At 48.3% G+C, this 25426-nt stretch overlaps 1 long non-coding RNA gene and 9 other non-coding genes across 10 annotated transcripts in view; all 10 read left to right on the top strand.

The window, feature by feature from the left end:
* LOC139051480 (uncharacterized) overlaps positions 1-25426 on the top strand; it is a 187652-nt gene that overhangs the window by 62561 nt on the left and 99665 nt on the right. The window lies entirely within an intron of this gene.
* On the top strand, positions 3426-3498 carry TRNAF-GAA (transfer RNA phenylalanine (anticodon GAA)). The gene has a single exon. It is a non-coding gene; the product is annotated as a tRNA-Phe (tRNA).
* TRNAI-GAU (transfer RNA isoleucine (anticodon GAU)) lies at positions 5941-6013 on the top strand. The gene has a single exon. It is a non-coding gene; the product is annotated as a tRNA-Ile (tRNA).
* On the top strand, positions 6574-6646 carry TRNAF-GAA (transfer RNA phenylalanine (anticodon GAA)). Its single transcript has one exon. It is a non-coding gene; the product is annotated as a tRNA-Phe (tRNA).
* On the top strand, positions 15676-15748 carry TRNAF-GAA (transfer RNA phenylalanine (anticodon GAA)). Its single transcript has one exon. It is a non-coding gene; the product is annotated as a tRNA-Phe (tRNA).
* TRNAF-GAA (transfer RNA phenylalanine (anticodon GAA)) lies at positions 15993-16065 on the top strand. The gene has a single exon. It is a non-coding gene; the product is annotated as a tRNA-Phe (tRNA).
* On the top strand, positions 16941-17013 carry TRNAF-GAA (transfer RNA phenylalanine (anticodon GAA)). The gene has a single exon. It is a non-coding gene; the product is annotated as a tRNA-Phe (tRNA).
* Positions 17257-17329, top strand: TRNAF-GAA (transfer RNA phenylalanine (anticodon GAA)). The gene has a single exon. It is a non-coding gene; the product is annotated as a tRNA-Phe (tRNA).
* TRNAS-GGA (transfer RNA serine (anticodon GGA)) lies at positions 18206-18278 on the top strand. The gene has a single exon. It is a non-coding gene; the product is annotated as a tRNA-Ser (tRNA).
* TRNAF-GAA (transfer RNA phenylalanine (anticodon GAA)) lies at positions 25287-25359 on the top strand. The gene has a single exon. It is a non-coding gene; the product is annotated as a tRNA-Phe (tRNA).

Genomic DNA, 25426 nt, shown 5'->3' with positions numbered 1-25426 from the left:
GTTGGATAATGGGATTCGGCATGTTCATAGTGCGTTTTTTTAGCCGTTGTGCATAACTATACAAACAGCAATTCAGACACCATATTTAGCTTTTCTGTTACTTCCGCGATACGCCACTGTTTAACATTAATAGAAGCGTGCGCAGCCTACAGCAAGTGGTGGAGGGAATATTTTAAGAAAAGTTTCCCCACTGCGGATACCTTAGAGGGGGGTTCGTGGGAACCCAGCCATCGCTTAGCGCCTCATGATTTTGTTACCCGTTCCGCCGAAAAAGCTCGGTTGGGAGAGCGTTAGACTGAAGATCTGAAGGTCCCTTGTTGGATCCTGGGTTTCGGCATATTCATAGTGCGGTTTTTTCAGCCCTTGTGCATAAGAATACAAAGAGCAATTCAGACAGCATTGTGAGCTTTTCCGTTACTTCGGCGATAGGCCACTGTTATACATTAATAGAAGCGTGCGCAGCCTGCAGCAAATAGTGGAGGGAATATTTTAAGAAAATTTCCCCACTGCGGATACCTTAGAGGGGGGTTCGTGGGAACCCAGCCATCGCTTAGCGCCTCATGATCTTGTTACTCGTTTCGCCGAAATAGCTCAGGTGGGAGAGCGTTAGACTGAAGATCTAAAGGTCCCTGGTTGGATAATGGGATTCGGCATGTTCATAGTGCATTTTTTTAGCCGTTGTGCATAACTATACAAACAGCAATTCAGACAGCATACTGAGCTTTTCCGTTACTTCCGCGTTAGGCCACTGTTCAACATTAATAGAAGCGTGCGCAGCCTACAGCAAATGGTGGAGGGAATATTTTAAGAAACGTTTCCCCACTGCGGATACCTTAGAGGGGGGTTCGTGGGAACCCAGCCATTGCTTAGCGCCTCATGATTTTGTTACTCGTTTCGCCGAAATAGCTCAGTTGGGAGAGCGTTAGACTGAAGATCTAAATGTCCCTGGTTGGATAATGGGATTCGGCATGTTCATAGTGCGTTTTTTTATCCGTTGTGCATAACTATACAAATAGCAATTCAGACAGCATACTGAGCTTTTCCGTTACTTCCGCGATAGGGCACTGTTCAACATTAATAGAAGCGTGCGCAGGCTGCAGCAAATGGTGGAGCATATATTTTAACAAAAGTTAACTTACTGCGGATACCATAGACGGCGGTTCGTAAGAACCCAGCCATCGCTTAGCGCCTCATGATTTTGTTACTCGTTCCGCCGAAATAGCTCGATTGGGAGAGCGTTAGACTGAAGATCTAAAGGTCCCTGTTTGGATCCTGGGTTTCGGCATATTCATAGTGCGGTTTTTTCAGCCGTTGTGCATAAGAATACAAAGAGCAATTCAGACAGCATTGTGAGCTTTTCCGTTACTTCCGCGATAGGCCACTGTTCTACATTAATAGAAGCGTGCGCAGCCTGCAGCAAATGGTGGTGCATATATTTTAAGAAAAGTTTCCTTACTGCGGATATCTTAGACGGCGGTTCGTGGGAACCGACCCATCGCTTAGCGCCTCATGATTTTGTTACTCGTTCCGCCGAAATAGCTCGGTTGGGAGAGCGTTAGACTGAAGATCTAAAGGTCCCTGGTTGGATAATGCGATTCGGCATGTTCATAGTGCGTTTTTTTAGCCGTTGTGCATAACTATACAAACAGCAATTCAGACAGCATAATGAGCTTTTCCGTTACTTCCGCGATAGGCCACTGTTTAACATTAATAGAAGCATGCGCAGCCTACAGCAAGTGGTGGAGGGAATATTTTAAGAAAAGTTTCCCCACTGCGGATACCTTAGAGGGGGGTTCGTGGGAACCCAGCCATCGCTTAGCGCCTCATGATTTTGTTACTCGTTTCGCCGAAATAGCTCGGTTGGGAGAGCGTTAGACTGATGATCTAAAGGTCCTTGGTTGGATAATGCGATTCGGCATGTTCATAGTGCGGCTTTTTCAGCCGTTGTGCATAACTATACAAACAGCAATTCAGACAGCATACTGAGCTTTTCCGTTACTTCCGCGATAGGCCACTGTTCAACATTAATAGAAGCGTGCGCAGCCTACAGCAAATGGTGGACGGAATATTTTAACAAAGGTTTCCCCACTGCGGATACCTTAGAGGGGGGTTCGTGTGAACCCAGCCCTCGCCTAGCGCCTCATGATTTTGTTACTCGTTTCGCCGAAATAGCTCAGTTGGGAGAGCGTTAGACTGAAGATCTAAAGGTCCCTGGTTGGATGATGGGATTCGGCATGTTCATAGTGCGTTTTTTTAGCCGTTGTGCATAACTATATGAAAAGCAATTCAGACAGCATACTGAGCTTTTCCGTTACTTCCGCGATAGGCCACTGTTCAACATTAATAGAAGCGTGCGCAGCCTACAGCAAATGGTGTAGGGAATATTTTAAGAAAAGTTTCCCCACTGCGGATACCTTAGAGGGGGGTTCGTGGGAACCCAGCCATCGCTTAGCGCCTCATGATTTTGTTACTCGTTTCGCCGAAATAGCTCAGTTGGGGGAGCGTTAGACTGAAGATCTAAAGGTCCCTGGTTGGATAATGGGATTCGGCATGTTCATAGTGCGTTGTTTTAGCCGTTGTGCATAACTATACAAACAGCAATTCAGACAGCATACTGAGCTTTTCCGTTACTTCCGCGATAGGCCACTGTTCAACAATAATAGAAGCGTGCGCAGCCTACAGCAAATAGTGGAGGGAATATTTTAAGAAAATTTCCCCACTGCGGATACCTTAGAGGGGGGTTCGTGGGAACCCAGCCATCGCTTAGCGCCTCATGATTTTGTTACTCGTTTCGCCGAAATAGCTCAGTTGGGAGAGCGTTAGACTGAAGATCTCAAGGTCCCTGGTTGGATAATGGGATTCGGCATGTTCATAGTGCGTTTTTTTCGCCGTTGTGCATAACTATACAAACAGCAATTCAGACAGCATACTGAGCTTTTCCGTTACTTCCGCGTTAGGCCACTGTTCAACATTAATAGAAGCGTGCGCAGCCTACAGCAAATGGTGGAGGGAATATTTTGAGAAAACTTTCCTTACTGCGGATACCTTAGACGGTGGTTCGTGGGAACCCAGCCCTCGCTTAGCGCCTCATGATTTTGTTACTCGTTCCGCCGAAATAGCTCGGTTGGGAGAGCGTTAGACTGAATGTTTAAAGGTCCCTGGTTGGATAATGGGATTCGGCATGTTCATAGTGCGTTTTTTTAGCCGTTGTGCATAACTATACAAACAGCAATTCAGACACCATATTTAGCTTTTCTGTTACTTCCGCGATACGCCACTGTTTAACATTAATAGAAGCGTGCGCAGCCTACAGCAAGTGGTGGAGGGAATATTTTAAGAAAAGTTTCCCCACTGCGGATACCTTAGAGGGGGGTTCGTGGGAACCCAGCCATCGCTTAGCGCCTCATGATTTTGTTACCCGTTCCGCCGAAATAGCTCGGTTGGGAGAGCGTTAGACTGAAGATCTGAAGGTCCCTTGTTGGATCCTGGGTTTCGGCATATTCATAGTGCGGTTTTTTCAGCCCTTGTGCATAAGAATACAAAGAGCAATTCAGACAGCATTGTGAGCTTTTCCGTTACTTCGGCGATAGGCCACTGTTATACATTAATAGAAGCGTGCGCAGCCTGCAGCAAATGGTGGAGGGAATATTTTAAGAAAATTTCCCCACTGCGGATACCTTAGAGGGGGGTTCGTGGGAACCCAGCCATCGCTTAGCGCCTCATGATCTTGTTACTCGTTTCGCCGAAATAGCTCAGTTGCGAGAGCGTTAGACTGAAGATCTAAAGGTCCCTGGTTGGATAATGGGATTCGGCATGTTCATAGTGCGTTTTTTTAGCCGTTCTGCATAACTATACAAAGAGCAATTCAGACAGCATACTGAGCTTTTCCGTTATTTCCGCGATAGGCCACTGTTCAACATTAATAGAAGCGTGCGCAGCCTAAAGCAAATGGTGGAGGGAATATTTTAAGAAAATTTCCCCACTGCGGATACCTTAGAGGGGGGTTCGTGGGAACCCAGCCATCGCTTAGCGCCTCATGATCTTGTTACTCGTTTCGCCGAAATAGCTCAGTTGGGAGAGCGTTAGACTGAAGATCTAAACGTCCCTGGTTGGATAATGGGATTCGGCATGTTCATAGTGCGTTTTTTTAGCCGTTGTGCATAACTATACAAACAGCAATTCAGACACCATATTACTTCCGCGATACGCCACTGTTTAACATTAATAGAAGCGTGCGCAGCCTACAGCAAGTGGTGGAGGGAATATTTTAAGAAAAGTTTCCCCACTGCGGATACCTTAGAGGGGGGTTCGTGGGAACCCAGCCATCGCTTAGCGCCTCATGATTTTGTTACTCGTTTCGCCGAAATAGCTCAGTTGGGAGAGCGTTAGACTGAACACCTAAGGGTCCCTGGTTGGATAATGGGATTCGGCACGTTCATAGTGCGTTTTTTTAGCCGTTGTGCATAACTATACATACAGCAATTCAGACAGCATACTGAGCTTTTCCGTTACTTCCGCGATAAGCCACTGTTCAACATTAATAGAAGCGTGCGCAGCCTACAGCAAATGGTGGAGGGAATATTTTAAGAAAAGTTTCCCCACTGCGGATACCTTAGAGGGGGGTTCGTGGGAACCCAGCCATCGCTTAGCGCCTCATGATTTTGTTACTCGTTTCGCCGAAATAGCTCAGGCGGGAGAGCGTTAGACTGAAGATCTAAAGGTCCCTGGTTGGATAATGGGATTCGGCATGTTCATAGTGCATTTTTTTTAGCCGTTGTGCATAACTATACAAACAGCAATTCAGACAGCATACTGAGCTTTTCCGTTACTTCCGCGTTAGGCCACTGTTCAACATTAATAGAAGCGTGCGCAGCCTACAGCAAATGGTGGAGGGAATATTTTAAGAAAAGTTTCCCCACTGCGGATACCTTAGAGGGGGGTTCGTGGGAACCCAGCCATTGCTTAGCGCCTCATGATTTTGTTACTCGTTTCGCCGAAATAGCTCAGTTGGGAGAGCGTTAGACTGAAGATCTAAATGTCCCTGGTTGGATAATGGGATTCGGCATGTTCATAGTGCGTTTTTTTATCCGTTGTGCATAACTATACAAATAGCAATTCAGACAGCATACTGAGCTTTTCCGTTACTTCCGCGATAGGCCACTGTTCAACATTAATAGAAGCGTGCGCAGCCTGCAGCAAATGGTGGAGCATATATTTTAAGAAAAGTTTCCTTACTGCGGATATCTTAGACGGCGGTTCGTGGGAACCCAGCCATCGCTTAGCGCCTCATGATTTTGTTACTCGTTCCGCCGAAATAGCTCAGTTGGGAGAGCGTTAGACTGAAGATCTAAAGGTCCCTGGTTGGATAATGGGATTCGGCATGTTCATAGTGCGTTTTTTTAGCCGTTGTGCATATCTATACAAACAGCAATTCAGACAGCATACTGAGCTTTTCCGTTACTTCCGCGATAGGCCACTGTTCAACATTAATAGAAGCGTGCGCAGCCTACAGCAAATGGTGGAGGGAATATTTTAAGAAAAGTTTCCCCACTGCGGATACCTTAGAGGGGGGTTCGTGGGAACCCAGCCATCGCTTAGCGCCTCATGATTTTGTTACTCGTTTCGCCGAAATAGCTCAGTTGGGAGAGCGTTAGACTGAAGATCTAAAGGTCCCTGGTTGGATGATGGGATTCGGCATGTTCATAGTGCGTTTTTTTAGCCGTTGTGCATAACTATATGAAAAGCAATTCAGACAGCATACTGAGCTTTTCCGTTACTTCCGCGTTAGGCCACTGTTTAACATTAATAGAAGCATGCGCAGCCTACAGCAAGTGGTGGAGGGAATATTTTAAGAAAAGTTTCCCCACTGCGGATACCTTAGAGGGGGGTTCGTGGGAACCCAGCCATCGCTTAGCGCCTCATGATTTTGTTACTCGTTTCGCCGAAATAGCTCGGTTGGGAGAGCGTTAGACTGATGATCTAAAGGTCCCTGGTTGGATCCTGGGTTTCGGCATATTCATAGTGCGGTTTTTTCAGCCGTTGTGCCTAAGAATACAAAGAGCAATTCAGACAGCATTGTGAGCTTTTCCGTTACTTCCGCGATAGGCCACTGTTCAACATTAATAGAAGCGTGCGCAGCCTACAGCAAATGGTGGAGGGAATATTTTAAGAAAAGTTTCCCCACTGCGGATACCTTAGAGGGGGGTTCGTGGGAACCCAGCCATCGCTTAGCGCCTCATGATTTTGTTACTCGTATCTCCGAAATAGCTCAGTTGGGAGAGCGTTAGACTGAAGATCTAAAGGTCCCTGGTTGGATAATGGGATTCGGCATGTTCATAGTGCGTTTTTTTAGCCGTTGTGCATAACTATACAAACAGCAATTCAGACAGCATACTGAGCTTTTCCGTTACTTCCGCGATAGGCCACTGTTCAACATTAATAGAAGCGTGCGCAGCCTACAGCAAATGGTGTAGGGAATATTTTAAGAAAAGTTTCCCCACTGCGGATACCTTAGAGGGGGGTTCGTGGGAACCCAGCCATCGCTTAGCGCCTCATGATTTTGTTACTCGTTCCGCCGAAATAGCTCGGTTGGGAGAGCGTTAGACTGAAGATTTAAAGGTCCCTGGTTGGATCCTGGGTTTCGGCATATTCATAGTGCGGTTTTTTCAGCCGTTGTGCATAAGAATACAAAGAGAAATTCAGACAGCATTGTGAGCTTTTCCGTTACTTCCGCGATAGGCCACTGTTCAACATTAATAGAAGAGTGCGTAGCCTACAGCAAATTGTGGAGCGAATATTTTATAGAGAAGTTTCCTTACTGCGGATACCTTATAGACGGCGGTTCTTGGGAACCCAGCGATCGCTTAGCGCCTCATGATTTTGTTACTCGTTCCGCCGAAATAGCTCGGTTGGGAGAGCGTTTGATTGTAGATCTAAAGGTCCTTGGTTGGATACTGGCTTTCGGCATATTCATAGTGCGTTTTTTTTAGCCGTTGTGCATAACAATACAAACAACAATTCAGACAGCATTGCGAGCTTTTCTGTTACTTCCGCGATACGCAACTGTTTAACATTAATAGAAGCGTGCGCAGCCCACAGCAAATGGTGGAGGGAATATTTTAAGAAAAGTTTCCTTACTGCGGATACCTTAGAGGGGGGTTCGTGGGAACCCAGCCATCGCTTAGCGCCTCATGATTTTGTTACTCGTTCCGCCGAAATAGCTCAGTTGGAGGAGCGTTAGACTGATGATCTATAGGTCCTTTGTTGGATCCTGGGTTTCGGCATATTTATAGGGCGTTTCTTTTAGCCGCTGTGCATAACAATACAAACAGCTATTCAGACAGCATATTGAGCATTTCTGTTACTTCCGCGATACGCCACTGTTTAACAATAATAGAAGCGTGCGCAGCCTACAGCAAATGGTGGAGCGAATATTTTGAGAAAACTTTCCTTGCTGCGGATACCTTAGACGGCGGTTCGTATTAACCCAGCCATCGCTTAGCGCCTCATGATTTTGTTACTCGTTCCGCCGAAATAGCTCAGTTGCGAGAGCGTTAGACTGAAGATCTAAAGGTCCTTTGTTGGATCCTGGGTTTCGGCATATTCATAGGGCGTTTCTTTTAGTCGTTGTGCATAACAATTCAAACAGCTATTCAGAGCGCATATTGAGCTTTTCTGTTACTACCGCGATACGCCAGTGTTCAACATTAATTGAAGCGTGCGCAGCCCACAGCGAACGGTGGTGCGAATATTTTAAGAAAAGTTTCCTTACTTCGGATACCTTAGACGGTGGTTCGTGGGAACCCAGCCATCGCTTAGCGCCTTATGATTTTGTTACCCGTTTCGCCGAAATAGCTCAGTTGGGAGAGCGTTAGACTGAAGATCTAAAGGTCCCTGGTTGGATAATGGGATTCGGCATGTTCAGAGTGCGTTTTTTTAGCCGTTGTGCATAACTATACAAACAGCAATTCAGACAGCATACTGAGCTTTTCCGTTACTTCCGCGATAGGCCACTGTTCAACATTAATAGAAGCGTGCGCAGCCTACAGCAAATGGTGGAGGGAATATTTTAAGAAAAGTTTCCCCACTGCGGATACCTTAGACGGCGGTTCGTAAGAACCCAGCCATCGATTAGCGCCTCATGATTTTGTTACTCGTTCCGCCGAAATAGCTCAGTTGGGAGAGCATTATACTGAAGATCTAAAGGTCCTTTGTTGGATCCTGGGTTTCGGCATATTCATAGGGCGTTTCTTTTAGCCGCTGTGCATAACAATACAAACAGCTATTCAGACAGCATATTGAGCTTTTCTGTTAAGGGCAAGATATAGTCCGGCGTAAGGCGCGCGCGCGGCCACGCGCGGCGCGGTTAAGCGACGTCGGTGAAAAGCGCGCACTCTACAGTCCGGCGTCCCGGCGTAGCCGGCGTGCTTGGGCGCGCTTGGCGAGCACAACGCCGCCGGCGCGGACATAGAGCGTGTTCTATTTCACGCGGCTGACGCTAGACCAGAATGCACTGCGCGCTGCAGCGGCAGCGAGCAGAAGGCAGAATGGCGGCCTGCGGTGCGCGTACTGACAGTGCGGCTGTGGTTTTTTGAACATCCGTGTGGGATGACAGCGCGAGTGAGGACGCCTGCTTGAAGCGATTTGCAACCTTCCATGTGTATGCGATGTGAAACGCATGGACCACCGCGACACAGAGCGCAAGAACAACGCGTGGGAAGCTATACGAAAGCAGTGTGGTCTCGCCACAGGTAAGCTGCATTTCGCAGCTCCTGTACTAGCTGGTAGTAGTCGCCGAGTTGAGGGCGCTTGTCGAATAGCTTTCGTATGTACATGCATGGTCCGCTTCCGTTTTTGACGTAGCCGAAGTACTAGCAATATGAGTGCGATGTTCTGGCTGTCAGGCACGACGGCCGCATTTCGATGGGGGCGAAATGCGAAAAACACCCGTGTGCTTAGATTTAGGTACACGTTAAAGAAGCCCAGGTCAGAAAGAAAGTGGTTTTCGCAAGTAAAACCTTATATTTTTTTTTCTGGCTGTCAGGACAAGTTAACGCCATCCCGCAAAAGTTTTCATTTTAGCGCACAAACAGCGCGCGGAACGAGAAGCGCGCGCGCTACCCTAACGACGCGCATGCGCCATGTAAACAGCTGTTCGCCGCGGCGAAGTTGCGCTCCCGGACGCACAGATGGCGCCAGCCTCGAGCTGCGCGCGCACGCCGAACTCTAGGGGAAGCAAATTTCTTGCACCCCTGGCGTCGCTAGCGCAGCGTATCCGACTTCGCCTGCCGCGGCCTGGCGCGCCGAGAACGCCGGACTATATCTTGGCCTTTACTACCGCGATACGCCACTGTTCAACATTAATAGAAGCGTGCGCAGCCTACAGCGAATAGTGGAGCGAATATTTTAAGAAAAGTTTCCTTACTTCGGATACCTTAGACGATGGTTCGTGGGAACCCAGCCATCGCTTAGCGCCTCATGATTTTAGTTAAGTTTTTGTGTTGATGTTTTGTTCTTTTCTCCTTGAAGTCGACCAAAGTCTCTTCAAGGTGTTTATCGGCGTTGATGAAGCAGGAGGCAGGTTGGAGGTAACAAAACTTGAAGATATATTGTAACGGAAATATTTACACAGTCAAATACACAGTGAGCAAAAGAACACTGATACAAAACACACAAGTAAACAGCGCCTTACTCTTCTACTTTTTCTTAAGTTAGAGCCTAGGACAACTGTCACTACATACGACCAACCGAGTCTCACTGTTCTACCACTAAGTGGTTACGGCCCAGACTAGCGTTGCATCGTACGGAGTCTTACTGTTCTATCAGGTTTAGTGATTACAGCCTAGACTGAGGAACAAGCACCTCGTCTCGGTTGTTATAGGGGAAAGAGACAAAGAAAAAGGGCGGTAGGGTCGTTAGCCCATCCCACGGAAGCAATTGCCAATGAGAGTTGACAGTTTCTTAAGCCACAACCCAAAGGGATGGGCTTACTCTCATAAGTGAATCTATTGGAAAACCACCCTGTTTTCCCTCTTCCCACATCTTCTTCTCCCCCTCCTATTTCCACGTGGTCAGTGACGGCCTCGTCAAACACGCCAGGCCTGCAGGATTTATTGAGGCCATCTCGCACCTCAGCGGCGTTTCTAGCCAGCAAGGGTGGCTCGGGCGCTGGTGTCCCAACACCGCGTACCGTAGCCCCCCTCAAGGTTTTTCCTGGTAGAAAACTAATTACCGCTGGCGGCATCCGGACTCGGGTGCTCTTCAAACGACGCCGCGCCCCTCTCTACGGCGCGCACTGCATGCTGTAACACGACACAAAGCGGGCTCTCCCCAGCGCTCAAAACAAGATGCACGTGGCTGCCGTCCGAATGCGTAGGGGGGTGAACCCCCCGCTCCGTACGCGCCAGACGTGGTCAACATTGCTGGCAGCTGCGTCTCTAATTAGCAGGGGACTCAAGAGCCGGCGCCACAACGTCGCGTATACAACCTTTGTCCGCTCGAGCTTTGTCCGCGTGGCCCTATTATGACCATCGGCGGAATGTCAACAAAGCCCGCGTAAAAGCATTTTCTCCGAATCCGTGTTCCGCCTCTGCGCCGCGCCCCCCGCGGCGGCGCGCGCCTCGGCTCGTCACCCAACACCACGCGGGCCGTCCGACCCCTCAACCACAGAAACGATTGCCGCCTGAGGCGCTGGGGGGTTAGACGCTTCCCTATTCACAAAACGCACGGGCAACTCGCGGCACTTCAAAAGTATATACAAAACAATCATGCAGCCCTCCGCCGTCCATTCTGCGTGTTCGAGAGATGAGCGGCCTAACACGTTCCCCCTAAAGAGTATACTGGGCTGATTTTCGCTCAGTGATACGATAAATCACTGCCGCGATTACGTAATGAACATTCTAACCACACCCTAGCCTAATTACATCACAACAACAAACACTTTCATATAACAAAGCAAGAAGAGAGTAAAAAGAAATACACAATACATGTCATCAAACTATCAAGCACACGATTGCAGTTCCAAACTGTAAGAGCACTCTAGTGTCTCTGGGTCTTGAATCGGCACTCACAAAGTCCGCAATATACAGCGCCAAGTGAGCAGGAACATTCACGCCCATCCAGTTGGCATGGCACTATAGTATTACGCTGGCTTCCATGAGCTGTTGTGAAGCCTGGACAAAGCATCCGCGTTACCATTACTGACACCCTTCCGATGTCGCACTGACACGTGATATCGCTGTAAAGCCAGCGCCCATCTTGTCAATTTCGCCCCGTGTGGAGTCGAAGTTGTAAGGTACGACAATGGATTGTGGTCGGAAACAACGTTTATCTCGGCACCAAAAAGCCAGTATCAAACTTCTTTAAGGCCCATATAATAGCAAACGCTTCCCTCTCAATTGTCGACCATCGCGTCTGAGTCGGCGTGAAGCGGTGGCTGGCAAAGGCAATAGGCCTCTCCTTTCCCTCAGCTGTCATTTGCGCCAAACAAGCGCCCGCCGCCGTAGCTGACGCGTCTGTGAAAAGCCAGTAGGACTCAGATGGGTCCGGAGTGCTGAGCGCCACGGCCTCCCACAGGGACTGTTTCAGCGTCTTAAACGCCGTCTGAGCTTCCTCTGACCAGGGTATGCTATTGGGTACCCCTTTCTTTGTTAACCGCATGAGCGGGCTCGCCACCCCTGCACATTCCCGGACGCACTCGCGATAGTAGCCGCACAGTCCTAGCAGGCTGCGTAGCTCCTTTTTAGTGCGTGGTGTCGCCACATTCTTAATTGCAGCTATTTTCTCTTCGTGTTCAGGGGTTGAGAATCTTGGTGCGCAACCTAATTTCTCGAGCATCGACTGTGTGAGCTGTGATTTGAAATTAGTGCCCTGGTCGGAACAGATCATTTCCGGAACGCCAGTGCGACTGAAAATTTCAATCAACGCGTCGCAAGTCGCCTTAGCTGTCAACGAGCGCACTGGGACAATCTCTGGCCACCCTGTGCAAATGTTCACCAAGCATAGCGCGTACCTATGACCTTTCGCTGACGGTCTGTCTAAGGGTCCAATGATGTCTGCATTGACAATTTGAAAAGGGTGATTTGGCCTAGTGGGAGGAGTTATAGGTACTCTGTCCGTGCGACGCCTGTCAGAGCGAATTTGGCAATCATGGCATGAACTACAATGCTCTAATACCTCCTTCTCCATGCCAGGCCAAAAAAAATTACACCTAATACGCACTTTAGTTTTCCTTGGCCCTAGGTGCCCTCCGCATAGTGACTCATGAGCTAAACGCATCACCTCACTGCGCTTGTCTTTGGGAACAACTAGTTGTCTCACTCGGGTGCCTACGATTGAGTCCCAGTGGTGTAAGAGTCCATCAGAGACGAACATGCCGGATTTCCCACTCCGAGCATCTTCCCAACCTTTCTTTAAGGTAGCGTCAGCTAGCTGCAATCTGCGGAACTCTTCTCTCTGGCTTATTGACGCATCCCTCTCTTCATCAATCAGCTCAACTTCCCCAGAAACACCTTCCTCTTCCAAAGTAACGTTGCAGGCCACTGCCTCGGCTTTCTCATTTGATCGCTCTATGATCTGAGTAGGCTCGGCCGGTGCTACAGTGGATTCCAGAGAGCTGCTGGCCCTCAACAAATGTTCCCAATCTTCCTTGGTCAACAAACAATCTGTGCCCTCGACGAGCTCATTAGTCAACGCGCAGAGTAGGTCCACGTTCTGAGGTTCCGCTGCCATTTGCGGGCTATTTAACCTTACCGGCAACGTTGCTAGCTTTGCCTCAATAGTTTTACCAAATGCCGACACCAATCTTATTGTGCCTGATGGCTCCACTATACTTTTCGGAAGGAGACTCTCGCGTATGACAGTTATTTCACTCCCCGTATCTAGAATCGCATCTGTGGATACGGTTCCGCATGAGATCGGGATCAACTGTAGGTTAGTCATGCCTTCACCTTTGTGTTTCAAGGCCTCTACCTTTGCAGTAAGGACTCCATCAGGTATCGCACTTCCCGTCTCGTCGGATATCACCACCCTTTGTGCCCTCGGCCTTGGCTCGGTAGCCTTCTTTGGCTGGTTTCCCTTGTCACTAGACTTCGGGCAATCCTTAGCGAAATGGCCTGAGCTGTGACATACGTGGCACTTTAGGGCGCTTTTCGCCACTCGCGTCGGCTTTTGCCCCATCTCTGCCGCTGATGGCTTTGAGGCATATCCTTTACCTTTCGCTTGTTCCAAAGTTTGCAGTACTTTGGCAATCTCAGGTGGCTTAAGCCATTCCTCGCCTTCTCGTAGCCTCACGTACTCCAGACCCTCTATACTAAGGCCCGCTTTTATACGATCCGCAACCATGAGTTCTGCCATCACTTCTACAGTGTCGGCTCCTCTTACTTGAAGGTAGTAGGAAAAATACGTTTTCACTCGCGACGCGAACTGTGACCACGTTTCCTCCTTCCGCTTCACTGCTCTCTCAAACCTTTGCAGATACTCTGCCGGAGAAAGCTTCAGTTCCATCAACACTGCCTGTTTAACTGACTCGTAATCTGTACTCTCTTCCTGGTTGAGGTTACGCAGTAGGTAGCGAACGCGCTCAGTTAGAGCTGGCATGACTAAATGCACGCGACTCTCATACGGTACCCCATAAGTAGCAAAAAGTCTTTCTACCTCCTCAAACCATAAGGGTACATCCGCGTCACACGGCAGGCGGAACCCTTTCAGCACTTTTGCGCATTGCTCGACGGAGTCGAAGCCCATTCGCCTCCGATCGCCCCGCTCCGACTCAGCGCTGGACGACGCGCCATTGAGACGTTCAGCATTCGTCCTTGCCTGCAACAGCCTTTCGTACTCAATCTGAAGCTGTATACAGGTAGTCTGAGCATTGAGCCTTTGAATTTCAAGCTCAAGCGTTCTTGTATCATTCGGAATTTGCAAAGGCTGAGATGCCTGCTGCGAAAATTCCTGGCTCTGACTGGGTTCTCTCATTTCATTTGACCTATCGGAATTTAGCCTATCGTCATTTGATAACTCTCGATTCCGATCCATTTCCGCCACCGTCGCACCCTCAACTCCATTAGACTCCATTGTCTCTGCGCCCCTGCGTGTCCTCACCATTTGCTCTACACATCAACTGCCATGCCAACTTGAGAAAGACGCAAGAAATCCTGCTCACCCTTTGCTGAATGCACTGTCGTTTTCGGATCTCCCCCACGGTGCCGGGCTTGACTGCTGTGGGATCTTCTCAAAGGTGCAGGAGGTGCTCGTTGGATGACTTGATCCCTTCACCACTGGTCCAGGATTCGATGTTGTAGAGCTCGCCGATCCTGCCGACTGCGCCAGTTAAGTTTTTGTATTGATTGATGTTGTTCTTTTCTCCTTGAAGTCGACCAAAGTCTCTTCAAGGTGTTTATCGGCGTTGATGAAGCAGGAGGCAGGTTGGAGGTAACAAAACTTGAAGATATATTGTAACGGAAATATTTACACAGTCAAATACACAGTGAGCAAAAGAACACTGATACAAAACACACAAGTAAACAGCGCCTTACTCTTCTACTTTTTCTTAAGTTAGAGCCTAGGACAACTGTCACTACATACGACCAACCGAGTCTCACTGTTCTACCACTAAGTGGTTACGGCCCAGACTAGCGTTGCATCGTACGGAGTCTTACTGTTCTATCAGGTTTAGTGATTACAGCCTAGACTGAGGAACAAGCACCTCGTCTCGGTTGTTATAGGGGAAAGAGACAAAGAAAAAGGGCGGTAGGGTCGTTAGCCCATCCCACGGAAGCAATTGCCAATGAGAGTTGACAGTTTCTTAAGCCACAACCCAAAGGGATGGGCTTACTCTCATAAGTGAATCTATTGGAAAACCACCCTGTTTTCCCTCTTCCCACATCTTCTTCTCCCCCTCCTATTTCCACGTGGTCAGTGACGGCCTCGTCAAACACGCCAGGCCTGCAGGATTTATTGAGGCCATCTCGCACCTCAGCGGCGTTTCTAGCCAGCAAGGGTGGCTCGGGCGCTGGTGTCCCAACACCGCGTACCGTAGCCCCCCTCAAGGTTTTTCCTGGTAGAAAACTAATTACCGCTGGCGGCATCCGGACTCGGGTGCTCTTCAAACGACGCCGCGCCCCTCTCTACGGCGCGCACTGCATGCTGTAACACGACACAAAGCGGGCTCTCCCCAGCGCTCAAAACAAGATGCACGTGGCTGCCGTCCGAATGCGTAGGGGGGTGAACCCCCCGCTCCGTACGCGCCAGACGTGGTCAACATTGCTGGCAGCTGCGTCTCTAATTAGCAGGGGACTCAAGAGCCGGCGCCACAACGTCGCGTATACAACCTTTGTCCGCTCGAGCTTTGTCCGCGTGGCCCTATTATGACCATCGGCGGAATGTCAACAAAGCCCGCGTAAAAGCATTTTCTCCGAATCCGTGTTCCGCCTCTGCGCCGCGCCCCCCGCGGCGGCGCGCGCCTCGGCTCGTCACCCAACACCACGCGGGCCGTCCGACCCCTCAACCACAGAAACGATTGCCGCCTGAGGCGCTGGGGGGTTAGACGCTTCCCTATTCACAAAACGCACGGGCAACTCGCGGCACTTCAAAAGTATATACAAAACAATCATGCAGCCCTCCGCCGTCCATTCTGCGTGTTCGAGAGATGAGCGGCCTAACAATTTTGTTACTCGTTCCGCCGAAATAGCTCAGTTGGGAGAGCGTTAGACTGAAGATCTAAAGGTCCTTTGTTGGATCCTGGGTTTCGGCATATTTATAGGGCGTTTCTTTTAGCCGCTGTGCATAACAATACAAACAGCTATTCAGACAGCATTGTGAGCTTTTCTGTTACTTCCGTGATGCGCCACTGTTTAACATTAATAAAAGCGTGCGCAGCCTACAGCAAATGGTGGAGCGAATATTTTAAGAAAAGTTTCCTTACTGCGGATACCTTAGACGGCGGTTCGTATTAACCCAGCCATCGCTTAGCGCCTGATGATTTTGTTACTCGTTCCGCCGAAATAGCTCGGTTGGGAGAGCGTTAGACTGAAGATCTAAAGGTCCTTTGTTGGATCCTGGGTTTCGGCATATTCATAGGGCGTTTCTTTTAGCCGTTGTGCATAACAATTCAAACAGCTATTCAGACAGCATATTTAGCTTTTCTGTTACTGCCGCGATACGCCACTGTTCAACATTATTAGAAGCGTGTGTAGCCTAGAGCAAATGGTGGAGCGAATATTTTAAGAAAAGTTTCCTTACTGCGGATACCTTAGACGGCGGTTCGTATTAACCCAGCCATCGCTTAGCGCCTCATGATTTTGTTACTCGTTCCGCCGAAATTGCTCGGTTGGGAGAGCGTTAGACTGAAGATCTAAAGGTCCCTGGTTGGATCGTGGGTTTCGGCATATACATAGTGCGTTTTTTTTAGCTGTTGTGGATAACAATGCAAACAGCAATTCAGACAGCATTGTGAGGTTTTCTGATACTACCGCGATAGGCCACTGTTCAACATTAATAGAAGCGTGCGCAGCCTACAGCAAATGGTGGAGCGAATATTTTGAGAAAACTTTCCTTACTGCGGATACCTTAGACGGTGGTTCATGGGAAACCAGCCATCGCTTAGCGCCTGATGATTTTGTTACTCGTTCCGCCGAAATAGCTCGGTTGGGAGAGCGTTAGACTGAAGATGTAAAGGTCCTTTGTTGGATCCTGGGTTTCGGCATATTCATAGTGCGTTTTTTTAGCCGTGTGCATAACAATACAAACAGCAATTCAGACAGCATATTGAGCTTTTCTGTTACTACCGCGATACGCACTGTTCAACATTAATAGAAGCGTGCGCAGCCTGCAGCAAGTGGTGGAGCGAATATTTTAAGAAAAGGTTCCATACTGCGGATATCTTAGACGGCGGTTCGTGGGAACCCAGCCATCGCTTACTGCCTCATGATTTTGTTGCTCGTTCCGCCGAAATAGCTCAGTTGGGAGAGCGTTAGACTGAAGATCTCGAGGTCCCTGGTTCAATCCCGGGTTTCGGCATATTCATAGTGCTTTTTTTTTGCCGTTGTGGATAACAATACAAACAGCAATTCAGACAGCATTGTGAGGTTTTCTGTTACTACCGCGATACGCCACTGTTTAACATTAATAGAAGCGTGCGCAGCCTACAGCAAATGGTGGAGCGAATATTTTAAGAAAACTTTCCTTACTGCGGATATCTTAGACGGTGGTTCGTGGGAACCCAGCCATCGCTTAGCGCCTCATGATTTTGTTACTCGTTCCGCCGAAATTGCTCGGTTGGGAGAGCGTTAGACTGAAGATCTAAAGGTCCCTGGTTCAACCCCGGGTTTCGGCATTTTCATAGTGCTTTTCTTTTAGCCGCTGTGCATAACAATACAAAGAGCAATGCAAACAGCACTGTGAGTTTTCTGTTACTTCCGCGATACGCCACTGTTTACCATTAATAGAAGCGTGCGCAGCCTACAGCAAATGGTGGAGCGAATATTTTAACAAAAGTTAACTTACTGCGGATACCTTAGACGGCGGTTCGTAAGAACTCAGCCATCGCTTAGCGCCTCATGATTTTGTTACTCGTTCCGCCGAAATTGCTCGTTTGGGAGAGCGTTAGACTGAAGATCTAAAGGTCCCTGGTTGGATCGTGGGTTTCGGCATATTCATAGAGCGTTTTTTTAGCCGTTGTGCATAACAATACAAACTGCAATTCAGACAGCATATTGAGCTTTTCTGTTACTTCTGGGATACGCCACTGTTTAACATTAATAGAAGCGTGCGCAGCCTACAGCAAATGGTGGAGCGAATAACTTAAGAAAAGTTTTCTTACTGCGGATACTTTAGAGGTGGGTTCGTGGGAACGCAGCCATCGCTTAGCGCCTCATGATTTTGTTACTTGTTCCGCCGAAATAGCTCAGTTGGGAGAGTGTTAGAGTGAAGATTTAAAGGTTATTGGTTGGATCCTGGGTTTCGGCATATTCATAGTGCGTTTCTTTTAGCCGCTGTGCATAACAATACCAACAGCAATTCAGACAGCATATTGAGCTTTTCTGTTGCTACCGCGATACGCCACTGTTCAACATTAATAGAAGTTTGCGCAGCCTGCAGCAAGTGGTGGAGTGAATATTTTAAGAAAAGGTTCGTTACTGCGGATATCTTAGACGGCGGTTCGTGGGAACCCAGCCATCGCTTAGCGCCTCATGATTTTGTTACTCGTTCCGCCGAAATAGCTCAGTTGGGAGAGCGTTAGACTGGAGATCTAAAGGTCACTGGTTCAATCCCGGGTTTCGGCATATTCATAGTGCTTTTTTTTGCCGTTGTGGATAAGAATACAAACAGCAATTCATACAGCATTGTGAGCTTTTCTCTTACTTCCGCGATACGCCACTGTTTAACATTAATAGAAGCGTGCGCAGCCTACAGCAAATGGTGGAGGGAATATTTTAAGAAAAGTTTCCTTACTGCGGATACCTTAGACGATGGTTCGTGAGGACCCAGCCATCGCTTAGGGCCTCATGATTTTGTTACTCGTTCCGCCGAAATTGCTCGGTTGGGAGATCGTTAGACAGAATACGTAAAGGTCCCTGGTTGGATCCTGGGTTTCGGAATATTCATAGTGCGTTTTTTTTAACCGTTGTGCATAAAAATACAAACTGCACTTCAGACAGCATTGTGAACTTTTCTGTTACTTCCGCGATACGCCACGGTTTAACATTAATAGAAGAGGGCGTAGCCTACAGCAAATGGTGGAGCGAATATTTTAGGCAAAGTATCCTTACTGCGACATTCTGCATCCGGCAGCCGAGCTGTTCGGATCGTAGGGTCATGGCCTCTTCCGGGGCAGCGACAGCGGCCACTTTTGGTCGCGGAAACAGGATTACGGAAGATGATAAGGAATACCCGTTCATTTTGCCTGAACTGCCTAAGGGACGAGTTGCGATTAACACCGTGTTTTTGCACGGTGATGTGCGTGCGAGACCATACAAGGTCGAAGATTTCAGGGATGCCCTACTGCCGACTGGCCTCTTACCGGACGTGGTATGCATAGGGGCGTACCAGATAAACGACGTCTGGGCGGTGACCCTGAATGATGAGACTGCGACGAAAAGATTAGTTTCCCTAAAGGACCTGCAAGTGAAGGGAAGACGGTGCGTCATCGTGGACCCGCAGGACCAGCAGGTGAAGCATAGGCTTCACTGGCGGCTGTACGGCGTTGCCGACAAGGACGTCCGGACAGCGTTCGCGGCTTTCGGCAAGGTGGAGGAGGTGAGCCGGGAGCGGTGGCGAGTCGAAGGCATGGGAAACAAGACGTCGACCACCCGGACGGTGCTCCTCAAGCTAAAGAACGGTGTCAAAGTTGAGGACCTTCCTCATCAGGTCCGCGTCGGCGGAGAGTTGGCCTTGGTGGTCGCGCCCTGTCGACCCATGCAGTGCCTGCGCTGCCAAGGCACGGGGCACGTCCGCCGAGAGTGCAAAGTCCCGCGCTGTTCCAGGTGCAAACGTTTCGGGCACGTTGACGCTGACTGCGTCAAATCCTACGCCGCCGTGACAGGACCAGCAGCGAGGGACGTTGCGGCTGAACACGTCATGGACGTGGTCGAGACGGAAGACGCCGCCAAAGGAACCGTAGACTCGGTTTCGACAGGGACACTCAGAGGGTCATCTACCGCCGGTGCTGAAGGCATGGTGGCTGAGGCTGACGAAAAGACGGACAAACCGGTGCAGGTCCTGCCTGCAATGAGCCTTGCTACGGGGGGCGTTAACGAAGACGCACCCGACAACGACACGACGGCATTGCTGCAAGACAAGGAAGTCAACCACGATGAGCGGACTGGGACTCCTGGTGCCCCAGTCAAACGACCCCACGACGATACCAAGGACAGGGACGGTGGTGCCACCAGCACCAGCGAGGGGCCGCCGACGAAGACGCCACAAGGAAGACGGATGGGCTACAAGCCAAAGCCTAATGTACCACCTGAAAGGAAGCCTGTGGGCAAAACGGTCTCGCCTAACGACACGAACAAGCCGGGAGGTCCCGGAGGCGGCTAGCCGAGGGCTAGTCGTGAACGGTAAGCACCATGCTCCGGGCCTGCTTTCCTCGCTAGCTTAAGATGGCTGACATACCGTCCCTTATTATTGCAACATTGAACGTGCGAGGGTTGGCGGCTAGTCGTAGGTAAAGTCAGGTCCTACGGTTGATCACTGACCACAACCTAGACGTACTAGCCGTCCAGGAGACTAAGGTTGATGGAGAGGAGCAGACCGGGAGCATTGTGCGACGATTCACGCACAGATATTTTGCGGTGGTTAGCCATGCGGTAGGCACGTCCGGTGGTTGCATTCTGTTCGTCAAGAAGCTTCCTGGACTGCAGATTCAAAGTGTATTTTCCTGCGAATCTGGAAGGATTGTTTTCTGTGATGTTTTGATAGGTAATGTTGAATTCCGCGTCATATGCGTGTACGCTCCGAATTCAGTGGAGGAGCGTGTCTTGTTTTTTTTCTAACCTTTCTAATCATGTCCATTGTGATAAACGCGTTATTCTGTTAGGGGATTTTAACTGTGTGTTGAATGCCAGAGACCGAGTGAATAATGCCGGTGTGCGGGACAAAAGTTGCAGCGTATTATCAAAACTAATAGGTGAAAATGAACTTGACGATGTTTTCGATTGTCTGGAAGGGGGGCGTGAAGTGTCTTTTACTCGTTTTCAAGGCAGTAGTCATGCAAGACTGGATCGAATGTACATATCGTTGGACACGATTCCAATATGCCACAGTTATTGTGTAGTGCCCGTGTCGTTTTCGGACCACTGCCTCGTGAAATGTCACATAGGTATAGTGAAAACGAAACATGCTTTTAATTGGGATCTGTGGAAAATGAATGACGTGTTACTAAGTGATCAGTGCTTTGTAAAAGCAGTAATGGATGCGGTTAACGAAGTATCCGATGATGTAACGGAAACAATAACGGAAAAGTGGGAATGTTTTAAAGAGAAGGTTAAAATTAAAGCCATAGAAAGATCGAGTTGCATAAAATTCGAGAAGGACATGAAAGAAAAGGGCTTAAGAAGACTGCTTGAGCAGCTGATAACGCTTGAGTGTAGAGAGCCTGGTACGTACAAAGACGACGTGCGAAACATCAAGGAAAAACTTGAACAGTTCGACAAAGAGCGTTATCAAGGCGCCATAGTGCGTGCGCGAGCACATGCACTAGCGGCAGGGGAGACGCCCACTAAAAGGGCGCTGGGTCTTGAGAAGGCGCACGGACGGCGAAACCACATCGATAAAATTCTAATGAACGGGACTGTCGTTGAAGACAGTGAGAGCATTGGGAGCGCCTTCTTCGAGTACTACCAGTCACTCTTTGCATTTCAGGCTGCGAATGTAGGGGGTTTCAAAGCGGATTTTCTTAATCTCATGCCGCGAATAAGTGATGATACCAAAGAACGATTAGAAGCCAAAATAACTGAGGGGGAAGTAGAAAAGGCTATCGACGATTTGAACCTAGGTAAGTCGCCTGGACCTGACGGCCTCTGCGCCGGGTGGTATAAGGCGTTTAAGAGAGAATTGGCTCCAGTGTTGGCAGATGTATTAAATGACGCGTATCAGCAGAAATGTTTGCCCCCTTCCTTTGGAAAAGCGCACACCATACTAATACCTAAGAGCGATCAAATAGATAAACTAAAATTAGTGTCGTGCTATAGGCCTATATCACTAACAAATGTTGATTACAAGATATTTATGAAGATTTTAGCTACCAGACTCCAAGGCGTCATCAAAGAACTAGTCGGAGACCATCAAACTTGTGGCATCAGAGGGCGAACTATTTTTTCTAACATTCATAAGATGCGAAGTGTTCTCGAGTGCTGTGACGTCACTGGAGGTGGCGTTGCAGTTCTTCAGCTCGATCTCGAGAAAGCTTTCGATTGTGTCGCGCATGTTATTTTGTTTGCCATCTTGGATCACATTAATGTCGGTTCCATCATCACTGAGGGCGTGGCCTTGGCCTACAAGAATTGCACAACCAGATTAATTGTTAATAAGTCACTGGGGGCCCCCATTAACATTATGCGTTCAGTGCGCCAAGGCTGTCCCCTCAGTCCACTTCTGTTTGCTATTTATATAGAGGCCATGTGTGTGGCAATAAATGAAAATGAAAAAATACGTGGTTTTAGATTGGCAGCGACAGAAGTGAAGCTACTGGCGTATGCAGACGACATTGCAGTGTGTTGCACAGATAAACCAAGTGTAACCGAAGCAACATCTGTAGTAAATCATTTCTGTGAAGTCACGGGTAGCAGAGTAAATTGGAGCAAATCCCTCGGGCTGTGGCACGGGGACTGGCTTTCCGCACCGGACTATTTCGCGAGTGTGAGCTGGGTGAAAACTCCGATGAGGTATCTCGGTGTTCCCCTAGACAGTTACAATAGCAGTGATGAATATTGGAGGAACCAAACAAGTGACATGAAAGAAAAAGCAGACAAATGGAAAGGTACTAACCTGTCTGTTTTCGCAAGAGCGACAGTGTGTAACATCTTTTTAATTGCCAAGTTATACTATGTTATGCAAGCGTTGTATTGTTCAAGACTAAACGTGCAAAGGCTGCACAGAGTGTTTGCGGTTTTCATATGGGGTTCAACATGGGAAAGGTGCAGCCGAACAAATTTGTTTAGAAGAGTGAAAGACGGGGGTGTGGGATTAGCCCATCTTTTTGTTCGACAACTGGTCAACCGATTTTTCTTTTTCCGCGATGTGCGCGATCCATTTCTTCGCACCGTATGTCAGCACAGATTAAGCAACACATTGCCGGCACATGTTGTCACAACGGCAAGCATGAATGGAACACTTCGTGGCTATCTTAAGGAAGTTGCCGACAGTGTCCGTTTCCTTACTGTTCGGTTTTCAAATGATTACCTATGTCAAGTGAAAAGGAAAACGCTGTATAAAGATGTGTGTGATATTGTATTCCCATTGCCGCTATACAGAGCCATATACAGTGGAGGGCAAGGACAGGACGTTCTTAAACGGGTGAAACGCATGCAGGTGCCACCAGGGGTAAAATCCTTTTTTTTTAAGCTCCTCACTGGAACCCTTTCAGTGAAGACGTTTATGGAAGAACGAGGCTGTCTCGTAGCGTGGGGTTCTCACTGCTTGATCTGCAAGAAGCCCGAAACCATAGATCACGTGTTCTTGCACTGCTGGGCTGCTGTGTTCTTTTGGGATGTCTTGCAGCGAACCCTGAAGAAAGAATTACCTGTAAACCCCCAAGGGATCAGGTATCTGCATATTAAGGATGAAGACGGCGTCCCATATGACTTCATTATGTTCAATGCTCTCCACTGTATATGGCGGTCTCGAATGGCTGGGTACCACTGCGATCCCGACGCACGGCCTGTTCACATATATTTCCGAGAATGTATGTCGCGGTTTGTTGACGAACAGAAAATGCAAGAATGTGCACCGGATTGGCTGTCGAGGCTAGAAGCTCTCACAGCCATGAAGGAATTTTAATTTGACAACGCCGATCCTATACGGACGGATGGCATTACTGCAATTTTTTTTCGCTGTTTTGCATTTCTGAGATGTGTGTAATATTTGTATTGTCTGTGTTATGTCAAAGACCGGCATTAAAAAAAAAAGTATCCTTACTGCGGATACCTTAGACGGTGGTTCGTGGGAACCCAGCCATCGCTTAGCGCCTCATGATTTTGTTACTCGTTCCGCCGAAATTGCTCGGTTGGGAGAGCGTTAGACTGAAGATCTAAAGGTCCCTGGTTGGATCGTGGGTTTCGGCATATTCATAGAGCGTTTTTTTAGCCGTTGTGCATAACAATACAAACTGCAATTCAGACAGCATATTGAGCTTTTCTGTTACTTCCGCGATACGCCACTGTTTAACATTAATAGAAGCGTGCGCAGCCTACAGCAAATGGTGGAGCGAATAACTTAAGAAAAGTTTTCTTACTGCGGATACTTTAGAGGTGGGTTCATGGGAACCCAGCCATCGCTTAGCGCCTCATGATTTTGTTACCCGTTCCGTCGAAATAGCTCAGTTGGGAGACCGTTAGACAGAATATCTAAAGGTCCCTGATTGGATCCTGGGTTTCGGAATATTCATAGTGCGTTTTTTTAACCGTTGTGCATAAAAATACAAACTGCACTTCAGACAGCATTGTGAACTTTTCTGTTACTTCCGCGATACGTTACGGTTTAACATTAATAGAAGAGGGCGTAGCCTACAGCAAATGGTGGAGCGAATATTTTAGGCAAAGTATCCTTACTGCGGATACCTTAGATGGTGGTTCGTGGGAACCCAGCCATCGCTTAGCGCCTCATGATTTTGTTACTCGTTCCGCCGAAATAGCTCAGTTGGGAGAGCGTTAGAGTGAAGATTTAAAGGTTATTGGTTGGATCCTGGGTTACGGCATATTCATAGTGCGTTTCTTTTAGGCGCTGTGCATAAAAATACAAACTGCACTTCAGACAGCATTGTGAACTTTTCTGTTACTTCCGCGATACGCTACGGTTTAACATTAATAGAAGAGTGCGTAGCCTACAGCAAATGGTGGAGCGAATAACTTAAGAAAAGTTTTCTTACTGCGGATACCTTAGAGGTGGGTTCGTGGGAACCCAGCCATCGCTTAGCGCCTCATGATTTTGTTACCCGTTCCGTCGAAATAGGTCAGTTAGGAGAGCGTTAGACTGAAGATCTAAAGGTCCCTCGTTCAACCCCGGGTTTCGGCATTTTCATAGTGCGTTTCTTTTAGCCGCTGTGCATAACAATACAAACAGCAATGCAAACAGCACTGTGAGTTTTCTGTTACTTGCGCGATACGCTACTGTTTACCATTAATAGAAGCGTCCGCAGCCTACAGCAAATGGTGGAGCGAATATTTTAACAAAAGTTAACTTACTGCGGATACCATAGACGGCGGTTCGTAAGAACCCAGCCATCGCTTAGCGCCTCATGATTTTGTTACCCGTTCCGTCGAAATAGCTCAGTTGGCAGGCCGTTAGACAGAATATCTAAAGGTCCCTGGTTGGATCCTGGGTTTCGGAATATTCATAGTGCATTTTTTTTAACCGTTGTGCATAAAAATACAAACTGCACTTCAGACAGCATTGTGAACTTTTCTGTTACTTCCGCGATACGCCACTGTTTAACATTAATAGAAGCGTGCGCAGCCTACAGCAAATGGTGGAGCGAATATTTTAACAAAAGTTAACTTACTGCGGATACCATAGACGGCGGTTCGTAAGAACCCAGCCATCGCTTAGCGCCTCATGATTTTGCTACTCGTTCCGCCGAAATAGCTCAGTTGGGAGAGCGTTAGACTGAAGATATAAAGGTCCCTCGTTCAACCCCGGGTTTCGGCATTTTCATAGTGCGTTTCTTTTAGCCGCTGTGCATAACAATACAAACAGCAATGCAAACAGCACTGTG

This window comes from Dermacentor albipictus, unplaced genomic scaffold (genome assembly GCF_038994185.2).
Source record: "Dermacentor albipictus isolate Rhodes 1998 colony unplaced genomic scaffold, USDA_Dalb.pri_finalv2 scaffold_12, whole genome shotgun sequence".
In the NCBI taxonomy this organism is placed as follows: Eukaryota; Metazoa; Arthropoda; class Arachnida; order Ixodida; family Ixodidae; genus Dermacentor; species Dermacentor albipictus.
The sequence above is the reverse complement of the archived record's forward strand: the minus strand, read 5'-3'. Positions and strand labels throughout refer to the sequence as shown.